The 15,009-nt window shown below is 37.2% G+C and overlaps 1 long non-coding RNA gene across 1 annotated transcript; it reads left to right on the plus strand.

The window, feature by feature from the left end:
• The first annotated feature begins 7,010 nt into the window (after window positions 1–7,010).
• On the plus strand, window positions 7,011–13,858 carry LOC147492570 (uncharacterized). The gene is made up of 2 exons (XR_015198944.1): window positions 7,011–7,084; window positions 13,550–13,858. It is a non-coding gene; the product is annotated as an uncharacterized LOC147492570 (long non-coding RNA).
• Window positions 13,859–15,009: the final 1,151 nt, after the last annotated feature.

Genomic DNA, 15,009 nt, shown 5'->3' on the forward strand with positions numbered 1-15,009 from the left:
TTTGGGTGCTTATCATGGTCTATGCCCTGTTTGCAAAAAGAGTAGACTAGATGCTTTTGGAGACCATGCAACACACTGTAGATATTTTCCAGGTTTCAAATATCGACATGATCATGTCAGAGATATTTTATGTGATGCATTTTAGAGGGCTGGGGTACAAGTGAAGAAGGAGGCTCTTGTGAATTTTCTCACTGATCTGAATGAGGGAAGATCCACACTTCGACTTGCGGATATATTGATATACAGTTGGTCTGAGGGGAGACATGCATGTGTTGATGTAACTGGAGCCTCTCCGTTGGTAGGGCTTGGGAATGGAGTCTTTGAGGTGGGGGGAGAAGCTAAGAGAGCAGCGACAGGGAAGATGGAGAAGCATGAGGAAGCTTGCACGGCTAACCAGCATTGTTTCATTCCGTATAGTTTCGACACTTTTGGTTTCTTGGAACAACAGTCTGCTGAGCTTCTCAATAGACTTCAGAAAGTTATGGACAGTAATGTTATGACAGCTGGTTCTAACGAGTTTGTTTTTAGAAGAATAGAATTTGCTATTTAGAAAGGACTTGCGGTGCAGCTTGTTGCACGCTTGTCCTAATTATTTGTAAAATTCTTTATCAGTATCAATAAAATTTCCACTTAAAAAAAAAAAAAAAAAAAAAGTTTTAAACGAGAGATTTTCAAAATCTCAGGTTTTAAACGTTTTTTAAGTTTAAAACGCGTTTAAAACGGGTTTTTTTTGAAAAACCGGGTTTTAAACTGGAACCAGGCGCCTTGCCAATATCTCGGGTTTTAAACGCGTTTTTTTTCAAAAAAACGCCGAACTTGGTGACAATGCTTGGGAGTGATTTTAAATCAAACTCTGGTTCGTGGGTTATTTAAACGTAGAAATTGAGTTTGTGGATGATTAAAAAAAACCATGTCCTGTAGAGTTGTTTTGAAACGAAATTGGGCCTTGAGCCTAATTTCTTGTAATCCGTGAGCATAGCGAATTCTTGAGGTCGCTTTTCTAAAGTCACCCAAAAAACAACTTGTTTCGTGTCATCCTCTCCTGTGTCTAACCGTACCCCCAAATAACACTTCTTTTTTGTCTGACCGTACCACCCCCCGCCCCCCCCCCCCCCCACTTTTCTTATCTTCCCTATCTTATCTTCAATGTCTCCTCCATCAATCTCTCCTCTATCTTCCCCAAATAACACCCCCTCTTTTCTCATCTTCCTCTATCTTCGCCTCCAATCTCTCCTCCATCAATCTCTCCTCTATCTTCCCCAAATAACACTTTTTTAACCAACCATCCAGTGAAAGTGAGAGGCGTAAACTTCAGAAAGACAAACCTACAAAAGTATCATGCTGATTTTAACATAGTTCGCAACCCATGCCATCACTGCTGCAGGTTCTGTTGCACTTTGCTCTGCTCTCACTCATCCACTCGACACTCTCAAAACTCTTGTCCAGGTTATTAGCTATATCCTCTTATCAATCCTTCTCCGTGTCTTTATATATTTGTCTGAGTTTCCTGTGCGTGTTTCAATCATATGTCCAAAGTAGAAAAGTAGAAAAGTATCATGCTGATTTTAACATAGTTCGCAACCCATGCCATCGCTGCTGTAGGTTCTGTTGCACTTGGCTCTGCTCTCACTCATCCACTCGACATTCTCAAAACTCTTGTCCAAGTTATTAGCTATATCCTCTTATCAATCATTCTCTATGTATTTATATATTTGTCTGAGTTTCCTGTGCGTGTTTCAATCATATGTCCAAAGTAGAAAAGAATGTCTTATTAAAGTTAATCTGTTAACATAGGTGGGGGCAGTTCGCAACAAAAAACTGGATGCTACTAAACTTCTGGACAGAGTCCGATCATTATCAGGGAACTCAATAGATTTGCCCAAACAATTTAATCTAGATTCAAATGGATTTTCATGAGTAGATAACTTTTGAAGCTTTCAGCTTCATTTTTTATTTTTGTATTTTTAGCTTTATGCCTCAAAGATAACAGCTAGAGGGTAATCGTTTGATGGAAAAACCACGCTAGTTAGCTATGAGCCTATGATTATAAAGGAATAACCGACTATTATGTTGTGCTTGATCATGAGGCACATTAGACTGTGCTTGACGTGGTGGCTAGGAAATTAGATTGTGCAATAAATTTAAAGAATTGGAATTTGGAAAAGGTTGGTATGATTCTGCAAATATGGGAAAAAAGCTTAGGTAGCCATGCCCTTTAAATTTTGTTCTTTGGTGGTGTTGTCATTTGTGTTAAGACAAGGGTCTTAGGAAAACAATTTATTGGATTTTAACTGCAACAACATCCTAAGTATAAACCGTTGGATAGTTTAGTGATTTTGTGTTCTAAAATTTACACTCATTATTATTTTTGTAGGATTATATAGTGGTTTTATGTCGTCAACATTTGGAAGGATTTCTGGTGTCGGAGCTCGTTTTGGAATCTTTGAACTTTTAACAGCTTTCTACAAAGGTAAGTCTTTGTTTTGACATATCCAGGAGCTTTACTTTCAGTTTCTTTTTCTTTCGTTCTTTGATTTCTTTTTTAAGGTTAAAGTTATTTCTGTACTTTATTTTGTGAAAATCTGTTGAAGTTCATCTATGATTTATGCCCATCTAATTTTCGACCCAAGTAGCATGTACTTGTAACATTAACACTTCGAGCACCATCCTTTTTAAAATCACATTCTCTTTTATATAAGCTATCACGTTTTATGTTCTACTCAAGCAGGCTTCTCTTGGGATTCATCTTTGTTATGTTCTCATTCTCCTTAGAATATGCTATCGAGATGTTTATAAACTCAGAGTGGTATCCCATCCTAGGATCCAACTAGACATTCGTTATCCATAATCTTTCAAATCTTCTACCTTAAAGAGTGAAGACTAACCTTTGTACTTCAATGAAAATCAAGAGTAAAAGAACAATATGGATGTTAAGCTTCATCATTGATCATGGAAGGTTCAATATGGGAAATCTGAAAAGAGAATATCAGAGGGTTCATTGATCAATAGCAACCGTGTCATTAGGATTTACGGGTACACTCATAGCACTTCTTCGAGTTAAAAATATGGTCTGCTGGGACTTACTTATTTGATTATGGTAGCTTGACACAAACAGAATTACAGTAATGACATTCATAATCTTATAAGACATCTACCCTCATAATTGTTGGGTATTGCACTTCTTTTAAGACTAGGAGCTGAGGCTAATAGAACTCTTTTCCACCTTTTTTAATCATATGCTTAGTATTTTACTTAAAGTAGCTGATTAGTTCAAAGAAACATCTTTTTCTTGATCAATATTGTTTTTTTTTGGGATTTTCTGCTTATCTCATCTCTGCTTAGTTCCGTTAAAGGTAAAATTGAGTTTTATAACGGGAAGCTACTTATTTAATAATTGAATTTTCATATTCTGATCTGATCCCTTTAAAAACACAAGTTGCATATACATACGCTCTACTTGTTGACTTTGATTATTATCCGGTTGAAATTTTAACTAAATAACGAGTGATTCAGTGACTTGGTAGGTTGTTTCCACCACCAAATTCCCAACATTTGCAAATTAAAATTAAGATAGAACTTTTCACTTTTAAATTGTCAGCAATAGTTCTGGAACTGATCCTGTTAGGTAGATATTTTGGTGGCGGAACCACCTACACAGCCCTTGACTCACCTCCAGTTCTAGTTCAAATCTACCTTAGATACTACTGGAAATTTGCAGAGTAAACAAGCATAGTCTGACTATTGTATGTCTGATGTCTCTACTAAGTTAGGAAATGGTTCAAGATTGTTCTGCACTTAAAAATCATGCAAATGCTGTCATGTCTAAATTGAAAGATAACGCAGAGTAGCTTTTTGTTTTTTGTTTTTTTGCTCGGTAAAGTGCAGCCAATATGATCAAGCACGATATGATCTGTCAAGCCGCTAGTTGTAAGAAATCCCACAAGCTCAGTAATGATAATATGATATAACAACATAATCATATTTGTATGATGAGCATGAAAACAAATCGGGCTTAAGAAATCAAATAAAACAGATCCATTTAAAATTGACAAATTCCTTTCAAGTTTGAGCAAGTCTTAAAGCACTGATACAAAGATGTGACATCACCCCCAAGCTCTAATTATTGTGGTACATAGATCCCTAAAGTAGCTCAATTTTAGATGAACCATCATCCTCAATGGCAATGACATCCAGCATCTATATGTATAATGTCCAAGACCGCACTAAAAGAAAGATATCGAAAGAAGTCACAAAACCAAATTAAACGTAACATAACGATTTTTTTTTTCCTCAAAATGCTTTCATGCACAAGCTACCAAGAAACACGATAGTTCGCAAGGCACAGTTCTAGATATATATGTTCTATTAGCTTCTTGTTTGGGTTATTGATGAATGTTGTTGCTAATTAGCTTCTCAATCAAATTTACTTGAACATCACATTTATTATGTGTACTTCCTCTGCCTATTTTCCAAGTGTATTTCTTTATATATATCATTCATGCATGTTCTACCATGTCATGTCCCAATAACCCAATAGAAGGGATGTAAGTAGACTTACGGCTAGTGGGTTACACCACTACTGTCGGTGTCGAAAGCCCCAACCACATCACCAACTAGAGATCCATTAGCGTTTACACTTACGGGGAGGTTTGAAGATGTGGAACCAAGCCTTACTAGATGCATTCAGTATAATCTACATAGACAAATAAATTTTTCTCGTATTCTAATTGAACTATTTTATTTCTATAGGAGGGAGTGGAGAACTTGATAATGAATACCAAAGTGCCTAATAAAAGCCTATTGGAAATCATTAACAATGATTGGAATAGTGGTGATTGGATCAATTGGAGGCAAAATAGTGGTATGGGAAACACACTAACTTTAGCTAAACTCGAAATCAATTGGGCTTTCATAGAAGCACTTGTTAGATGTTGGGAGCCAAATGACATGGTTTTCAAATTTGGCCCTTATCAACTTTGTCCTACACTAGAAGAATGTTCTCATCTTCTTGGCATGTCTCTTGAAGGAAGCCCTGCTTTTCCCCACCTAAAAGATAGCTATATAAAGGAACTTGTCGATTTCCTGCGTATCCAAAAAAAAACTCTTGAAAAAGACACAAATGGTCAAGTGAAAACTTGCTCTCTTGATTTTCTTATCGCTAGACACTTGAATGTTGGTGATCCAAACGATAAAAAAAATTCATTAGGGCGTGCAAATTCAATAGACTTAGCAATTGTGGGACATGTTCTTCTTCCGAATAACACAAACAAAATTGATGCCTCTTTATGCAAAATTATTCAAGAAGTTAGAGCTAGGAGCGTTACTATTGTACCAATGATATTAGCAGAACTTCTTATAGGTTTGACCAATTGTGTCATAAATAGACATACCAAGCTTTCAAGATGCATTCCACTTCTTCAAGTTTGGGCATATGAGCACTTATCAAATTCCTTGGTGAAAATGAAAAGTGTTGGAGATAGCAGATATAATCTTATCAAAACAAGCATTAGCAAGCATCCTTGTACAATTCCTAAGGATGCTAACACATGGTACACCAACTTAAATTCTTTGAAGACGGAGGACATCAACTGGAAATGTGATTGGCTCTTGTGTCATAGAGATATTTATCTACATATTCCAGGTGGACAAAGTATTGTACTTGTTGGCCTTCATGGTTCCACTCCGTATGTGCCACTTCGAGTACTATGCCAGTTTGGTTGTGTTCCATTCAATCCTACCACCGCTGATCTTAAAAATGACCGTGTTGATTTTACTTCTTACTCCATGAAAAAAGAAATTATATATGTCAAGACATGGGACCAGAGTCGTCAATCTGTTTTTTCGTTTCTTCAAAACAATACCTCTACCATAAGTGAAGTAAATCACCTTGCTCCAAAGCATAGCAGAGAATTTGATGGAGATCAAGAAAACCCAAATAACAAGATGTCCACTTGTAATAATGCAAGAAGAGAGAGGATTTAATCTCTGTCATGATTGCAATATACATCAACCTCCACCAATGCATGTAAGTCCAATATTTTAAATTATATTGTTTTATTTATTTGGCAATTATTTTATTTATTTGGCAATGTATTTTAACTTTAAATTAATGAACAAATTTATCCAAAACGAATAACAATAAATTAGATACAACTTTACTCTATCATTTTCAAACAATTCCAAGAAAAATAACAAGATTTATTACCCTTAACTCACTGTGCAATATTTGACGTATTCGGTGTTACCCTTTACTCTTGCCAAATATGATTAGTTGTATGCTTATGTCCTAGAACAACACATTTATTAATTGTACTTCCTTTGCGCTATTTTCCATGTGTATTTCTTTATATATATCATTCATGCATATTCTACCATGTCATGTCCCAATAACCTAATAGAAGGGATGCAAGTAGGCTTACGGCTAGTGGGTTACACCACTGGTGTTGGTGTTGAAAGCCCCAACCACATCACCAACTAAAGATCCATTAGCGTTTACACTTTTGGGGAGGTTTGAAGATGTGGAACCAAGCCTTATTAGATGAATAACCCAATTATCTATATGTTTAAATCATGTGTTTAAATCATGATTGAGAATTTTTGTTTGTTTATGTCAACTGCATGTAAGTTCAATTTTAAATTTGAAAGTGTATTTCTGCTTTAATTTTGTTAGAAATATTATCCAAAAGGAATAACAAGAAATAAGATACAACTTTACATTTGCATTTTCAAACAATTCAACATATAAAAGCAACCAAATCGTTATGTAGATTTACTTTATTGAATATCTATATTCCCATGAAGCTAACCATTTTCTTCTGTTTTTTACAATTACACACTTTTTGGTTCTAGGTATTTTACGTTCTTGTGGAAATATTGAAAAAGTCAGCCGGTATGTTTTCATTCAGATTTGTGGTATTCGTATTCCTACAACTAATATTTTCTTGGCCTCTAACTACCCGTTTTCATTACAATATATTTCCAAAGCTAACCACTATTTGTTTTGTCCTTGCAGGCCCAGTTCTTTTGGTTTTGTTTTCGTTCCGAGTATTTATGTTTCTTGGAGATATTTTTGTCAAACAAATTGGTATGTATTCATTCGCATTTGCTTTACTCATTGTTTTAATTTGTTTTCACCTTGAAACTACGATTTACATGGTAATGCAATTGGTGGAGACGGTCTCATATAAGTTGTGCAATCCTCGTTAATATTCATGCATTTCTCTTGCTCTTAATATTCTTAATATCTCATAATACATTAGTTACTTTGGGTGCATTTAATAGGTGAGTATTGAGTAATAATGGCCCAAATTTCATTATTTCATTTATATATAACAAAGTTAGTGGTCATATTTATGTTTCATATATATTACAAGTTTTTCACATTTATGACAACCACGGTTGAAATAATAAGTTTGAAGTAGTTGGACTTTATAGTTTTTATCCGTTTATTAAACTTTTCTTGGCTTAACTTCCCGTTAGAGAAAAGAAACAACTTTCCTAAGTAAAACTTTCAACTATTTAATGCTCTAGTTTGCCCACCATGTAGGAATTTCAATTGACACGACATAAGAAGACTTCCCTCTCGTCCCTACTTTTCCACTCTCAGTGTTTTAATGCACAATGGATGCAGCTGTTGGAGGTTTACCAGTAGCACTACACCAAATTGATAGGTTCTTTGGTAGATTTTATAGTCGTCGGAATCGACATACTACCCTACCAACTACTACTCGGCCGCGTCTTCATAATCGTCGGCCCCGTAACTCTTTCGCCCAAATTTCAACATACATCAGGAGATTAGTCTACCTACCAGAAATTGCATATCCAACTACTCGAAGACGTACAATTATTTCCGACGCATTCTTTCCGGATTATGGCGGTGACATCTCAACCCGAGAGTTCAATGCATATTCATAGGAGACCTGATCACCCAGAATCCTCTATTAGTAATCACATGGTTAGAAATTATGCAGAAATATCTTCAGCAAGGGAGAGGGTCGATGATCTAGATGAAAATTGCCCGCTCATTGATTGGGTTCGTACGGTTGGAATTCCTGCACCAAATTCTTTGGTAAGGGAGACTATATCTGATTTACCATAATATGTACCCCGTATTCAAAAGGTTGACAATCTACCATATCCAACAGAGACTTCAAGAGGTTATGACAGGGTTGGAAGTCAAGTAGATAAATCTTTGCAACTAGATAGTGTATCTGATTTTGATTTAGCAGACAATTGCCCGCTCATTCAGTGGCTATGTAATCTAAAGGTTGCATGCCCAGTTGATAATAACAACATTTCCCACAAAATGCAACGGGTGGAGCAGAAAAGGGCAAAAAATACTACAAAAAAGAAGAGAGCCCGTGCAAAACAGACAAGTGAGCAGCATGCATCGACACAGTCAATTAATAGTGCTAGAAGAAAAGCTGCACGCATTTGCCAAACCTCCGAGCAAAGAGAAGCTAATCGTCGCCTAGACACTGCTCGTAGAGGTTTGGCTCGTGGATTGCAAATGGATGCAGTACGACATTCCCTCAAAAGGCAAAGTGTAGAGCATGGTAGGTGTACAAATACTGCAAAAAAGAAGAGAACTTGTGCAAAATAGACAAGTTCACAACATGCATCAACACAGTCAATTAATAGTGCTATAAGAAAAGATGCACGCATTGGCGAAACCTCCAAGCACCGAGATGCTAATCGTCGCCTAGACACTGCTCGTAAAGGTTTGGCTCGTGGATTGCACATGGATGGAGTACAAAATTCCAGACAAGCTCGTAGAAGATTAGCATTTGTAAGGCAAAACCCTGTTGAAAGGGTTGTTCAAAACGCCCTTAATGCATTTCGTAGTAGAGTTGTTGGGCAAAGACTTGCACGTCAAACAATTGCCCGACAAAGAGTTGTTATTGCTCGTCAAAGAGTTATTTCACAGAACGTTCTTCATCAAAGACTTCCTGGTGTTCAACTTATGGTGTGTGAAGACAATATCCGTGAAAACACTGATCTGCCATCTACTACAGACGGCTACATACCACTCTCCAACGCACAAGTATTTAGAAAATCCTGCAATGATATTTCATGGGTCAGTTGTCCTCTATGCAAAAGAAAATTTCCCGATCTAAAGATTTCTGCAGGTAATTGCTTTTCTTTGTATATTTTCTTGGAATATGTTTGTACTAAGTGAGAACCTCGCTTATAACAAGAATTGATGCAGGTATTTGTACCTCTTGCAAGTTGGAAAAACGGGACAACACTAACGCTGGTATGTTCAGTGTTAACAATTCAATGGATCCGGGCATTGTACCTCTAGAACTATCTCGTTTGTCCAATCCAGAAAGGATTCTCATTGCCAGGGTGCACCCCATGATGTCTGTGTATCGTGTTAGGGGTCAACAATACAAGTACAGTGGTAATGTGATAAATTTCTCCCAAGATGTCAATCTGATTGCCACTGTTCTTCCATTCAAGTCCACTGATTTGTCTGCAATTCTTGTCGTTAATAGAGGGGGGCCACATGCAAGCAAGGAATTCCGTGTTTGGCGAGAATTTGTACGCACAGCCTTGGTTTGGTTGAAAACTTATCATCGGTACTATAATGATATAATTATTGATGATGGAACTATCGAAGGACTACCTATAGATGGACAACCTGATGACCTACCACATATGTCCCGACCTGTGGAAGATATCGACAATGAAGTTTCTGCCATACCTAGGGAAGCCGATGACGATGACGGGCCACCTGACTTGTATAACCAGGATTTGCACATTGATGAGTTTCATGTTGTTGGAACTATTTCTATTGCCGCACAACCCAATCAACAAGCACGTCTCCGGAGGGCATTTATGGTACCAAATGTAGATCAAACTAATGTTCATATGCCTTTAACAACTCACATCATTTATGAGTTTTCAACCCCAGGATATATTGTTATGGCATTTCCAACTTTGTTTCCTTACGGTGATGCTGATCTACGACAAGCTCGCCAGCGGAAAGTCAATCCATTGCCGTACTTCCAGTTTTTGATGAAATATCATGATGGCCGATTTGCTAGAGATACGAGATTCCGCTACTTTGCTTGGAACTCTCTTTCAAGGTGGCAGGCACTTTCTTTAGGTGATGTTTTTGTGAGGAAGAATCCAGGGGATGCTGAGTTGTCAATTGAGGAAATTCGAAATATGATTTCGTCCGGTGACAAGCAATTAGCTAATCGTGTCTCTTACTTTGCTAACAACATTCGTGGTACCCGGTCTTATTGGTATACAAGATTGAAAGAGCTGACTGCCATGGTTAAACAGTTAGGTGCACCAACCATCTTCTTCACACTCAGCGCTGCTGACATGCAATGGCCAGAACTGTTTCGTATTTTAGATCCTTCTAATGATCTTGAAAGGATGTCTCCTTTAGATAAAAGAAGGGGACGCGCAAAGTTAATTAATGATAACCCAAATGTTGTCGCTTGGTTCTTTCAGGCAAGAGTGGAATTCTTCTTTCGGGATTACTTACGATATGAGTTCTCTGTGGTTGATCATTGGTACCGGTTTGAGTGGCAAAATCGTGGTAGTGGTCATGTTCATGGATTTCTTTGGCTAGCAGATGCTCCAGATGTTACTAAGATTGCTACAAGTGTTATCGATAGATCTAATGTTATTGATTATTTTGATAGACTTGTTCAGACTGTTAACCTCGCCGGACCAAGCATGTCTAGAAATCTCCAAGAACATCCTTGTGCACGCATTTTGCCACTCGATTTACAACTTGATACAAACGAAGATGACTATGTTTCGTTGGTCAATTGGGTCATGCGACACTCTTTATGTGGGAGTCATTGTTTTGCTTTTTATTAATAAAGCAACCAAACAAATGGTATGTCGCTTTAGATACCCATTTGATGTAATTGGTCGGTCGAAGATTGTAAAAGAGCCTCCCAACAAGTAACATGTATCATTTCCTCGACGCCCGAAATGATGAACTAGTCCGTTCCCACAATCGTAAGATTTTGCGGACTGGCGTGCAAACATTGATTGGTCGCCAGATCCTTTCGGTAATCTGTTGTCAATTACATTGCTAAAACGCCGCTAAATCTGAACCAGCTTCAAAAGTTTCGAGAGATACTCTTCAAGATATTGTTGAAGATTTTCATCGGCCCCCGTCAAAATGCAAGATCTGCTTTCAAAGCGCCTACTTATGAAAAGTGTCTCCTCGAAAGAGATATTTTGCCCGGAAGTATGTCACTTGCTAATGGGGTACCCATTGACCCGATCATCCAGAAAGTTTGTACTTTTAAAATGTTAGCTTAAAAGAGCATGCTAGCATCAATTTATGCGCCGTCGTCGAACGATTGCCGACGAGGATGAAATTGTTGGAACAGATCCAACCTTTGTAGGAAGATATCCGCAACGACCTTTTGTTATGAAAATATTTCCCTCCCTGAATATGGCAAAAAGACATTATTTCAAGCAGCATGTTTGGCACACTTCTCGAGTTGACGCAATTGTGCGTTTGGTTCTGGAGCTAGACGGTGACATACTACCAAACACTGAAAAATGGGAATCATTTTGTCGTCAACAAGTCTTAATTCATCACCATTATCGAACTCTCGAAGAAGCTCGGGGAGAATTTCACTTGTGGTCTGAAAGATACTATGACTTGGGTTTCGAAATAACTCATGGGATTATTCTTCCAGAACCGATAGATGAAGAGATTGAAGATGGTATTGAGGTAGAGCTTGGTACTGAAGACTTACTTCGGGATGAGTGGATGATGGCAGCAGCTATGGGGCCCATGTTTGTCCCTGGGGAAACTGTGGAATTAGGAAGAAGAGACTTCGACATTTCACACATTCAAGGTTTACATCGATATCCAAATATAGAAATTGATAGAAAATTTGTCCATTCTCTTCGTGGTGGCAATGAACTAAATCATGAACCTCAAACAGTTGTACCAGATCATGATTTATCTAATGAACAAAGACTGGCTCATGATATGGTAGTTAGATCCCTACAAGCTGGAGCATGTATTCGGTTAATTGTTTGTGGGGGAGCAGGCACAGGCAAGTCTACACTCATAAATGCAATTGTGTATTCAGTTACTGTAATTTTCAGAACAAACAAAGCAGTGCGTGTCATGGCTCCTACTGGAGTTGCCGCTTTTAATATTGGAGGTGCAACCATCCATCATGAACTATCTTTCACTGTGGAACAGAAAGGTGTGAAACAAACTTCCAAAAAGATTGAAGGTGATCAATGTCGACGTATGCAAGAAGACTTTAAAGACACCAAACTTATCATTATCGATGAATATAGCATGGTTGGAAGAAGTATGCTTGCAAATATTGACCGGCGTTGTCGAGATATTTTCGCAAAGAACGAGCCATTTGGTGATGTATCTATTATCCTCGTTGGTGATATGCGTCAATTACCTCCTATATGTGATAGTGCATTATATGTCCAAGGTGGGTCTATTCAAAAACAACATGGTGGAATTGTGTATTCTAGTTTCGATAAATGTGTTCGGTTATCACATATATTTAGACAAGCAAGGGATGACCAAGCATCATTTCGAGAAACACTGTTCAGACTAAGTAATGGAACTTCAACCGTCAGTGATTGGCAATTATTTCTAACTCGGGATATTTCCTCGCTCAATATGGATGAGGTTAACACCTTCAAAGATGCTTTGCGTCTTTTTCCTACCAAACAGCCTGCACATGATTATAATTTCACCCGACTTATTGAGCTTGGTAAACCAGTTGCTCGAATTGTATCACTAAATAATTGTGAGACCGTTATCAAGGCTTCACGATGATGCAAAAGGCTTGGAGAAAGTTCTCGCGGTCTATCACTTGGTGCACGCGTGTTATGCTTTCGTTCAAACATTGCCACCACAAATGGGTCGGGTTAATGGTGCAATGGGCACCGTTGTAGATATTGTTTTACGGAAATGGGCTGCAAATCACGGAAGATATACCTCTTCTTTGTTATGGTGGACTTCGACCACCACTATCGTGGTGCTAGGTTCCGCCAGATTCTAATACAATACCTATTACTCCACAAACATCAAATTGGAAGTCAGGTAATGCTTCATGCCAGCGCATTCAGGTTCCCCTAGTACTATGTTGGGCGATAACAATTCACAAGAGTTAAGGCCTCACTCTTTGATGGGCCGTGGTAGATATTGGTGAAAGGAAAAGCCTCGGTTTGACTTTTTTTTGTTGCTTTGTCTCGACAAGAAAGTTGTGTGATCCGGCATTTTGCCCTATGTTCACTTTGGAAAGACTTCAAAAGATTGGAAAATGTTTTGGTCTTAGAGGCCGATTGCAAGAGGAGAATCGTTTGTTGCACTTGTCTGCTTCAACCATTTGATGTTCTAGGAAAATCTTATAGTTGAAATGTTATTTTTTTTTGTTTTATCTCGGTATGTAGTATTCATCTTTCTACCTTTATTTCTATTTATATTGTTTGCAAATTCAATTCATCAAGATATTATATATTTCTCATAAATGAATATCTACTGTCGTTATCATGCTTAATTTTGTTGTTTGGATTTATGCAGGTTCTTCCACAAGTAATGTATAGGAGGACATTTTTTGATGGTTGCTGCAGATGGATTTTGTCACTTCAACTACTGCCTTTTATATTATAGTTGTTTGGACTTTTGCTAGCCCCCTCTCTGTGTCTTTTGAGTTGATTTGAGCAGTTTGTAAAGTAAATAACTGTGCAACTTGTTATATGTATAGTAGTTTAGAACCTTTGGGATGTTGTTATTTTGGTTCTTCTGGTAATATGACAGGTTTAATGATTTCTAGACATGACAGGTTTTTTATGATTTAATATTGAAAATACAAAGGAGGTTATGTCGAAATTTTCATTGAAGAGTTTGTTTTCCTTAAGTTGTAATGTCAAACTTAGTTAGCGTCGGCATCGTTTCGGCCTCTTTGATGCTCAATTTTGTATGACATTTATATTTGTAGTTCAATGTTGAGTGTTTTAATTGTCTTTGATGTATTATTGGATCTTCAGAAGTTGTTGATCATGGATTTCTTTGACAAAGCTTTATCTATCAATAAAATTGTCTCAATATTGTGTTTGGTTTTCGGCCTTGATATTGATTATGATCCATAAACATTCATGCGTATGTGCACTTTGAAGTAAACCTTTTATTGAACTTTCTTCTTCAATTTGTAGAAATGGTAGTACTTGCAACATGCTTTTTTTTTCCTTTGCAACTATGTACTAGCTAGAGGTGCTTGATATGTCTTTGTGGGCATATACTGCAGACCCAATTACTTAGCTGGAATAGTACATTAGTCATTCTATGGTTTTAAAAGTTGTTATTTCCTAGGAGCATCTTCAGTTGTAACATTTTCTTACCATTTCCTGGAAGTCGTAGGAAACTATATTAATCTTGCGCAAGTACAAATGCAGTCAGACAGCCCACAATGTTGTTTCACAAATTAAATTGTTTGGGAAAAAAACACATTTTTTTCCTTGGGATTAAAATATCAAGAAATTGTTAGTGAGGTTAACGTGGGAATGTATACAAGTATACAACTCCTCTTATTAGTGCGAGATATATAGAAATCGATAGGTAAATCGAGAGACAAGCCGTGGAAATAATTAAATAAATATAATTTATATATATATAAAGAGAGCCAAATAAATGATATACTACGCTCACGCCCCACTGCAATGCAGTATACTAGTTTTAATTAGAAATTAAAAAACAGTTTTGTTTTTTTTATCAGTTATTTAGTCTTAGATATCAATGACTCCTGTGAAACGACGAACATTTTTAAATCTTCAATAGTCTGTCAGATGACTCAGATGACTCAGATCTTAATAATTGCCATTAGGCATGAAGGATCTGTCAATTGCCATTATCTTCATGTACTCCCCCCTCCCAACCACTTTTCATCGATACAAATTTTTGATTACTGAGAAAAAACAAAATTGCTCAAGTATTAATAATTGAGTTTGGCCGACGAGCTTGCAAATGCACCATTTTCTCTTCAT

Source organism: Coptis chinensis, chromosome 6, assembly GCF_015680905.1.
Source record: "Coptis chinensis isolate HL-2020 chromosome 6, ASM1568090v1, whole genome shotgun sequence".
NCBI lineage: Eukaryota > Viridiplantae > Streptophyta > Magnoliopsida > Ranunculales > Ranunculaceae > Coptis > Coptis chinensis.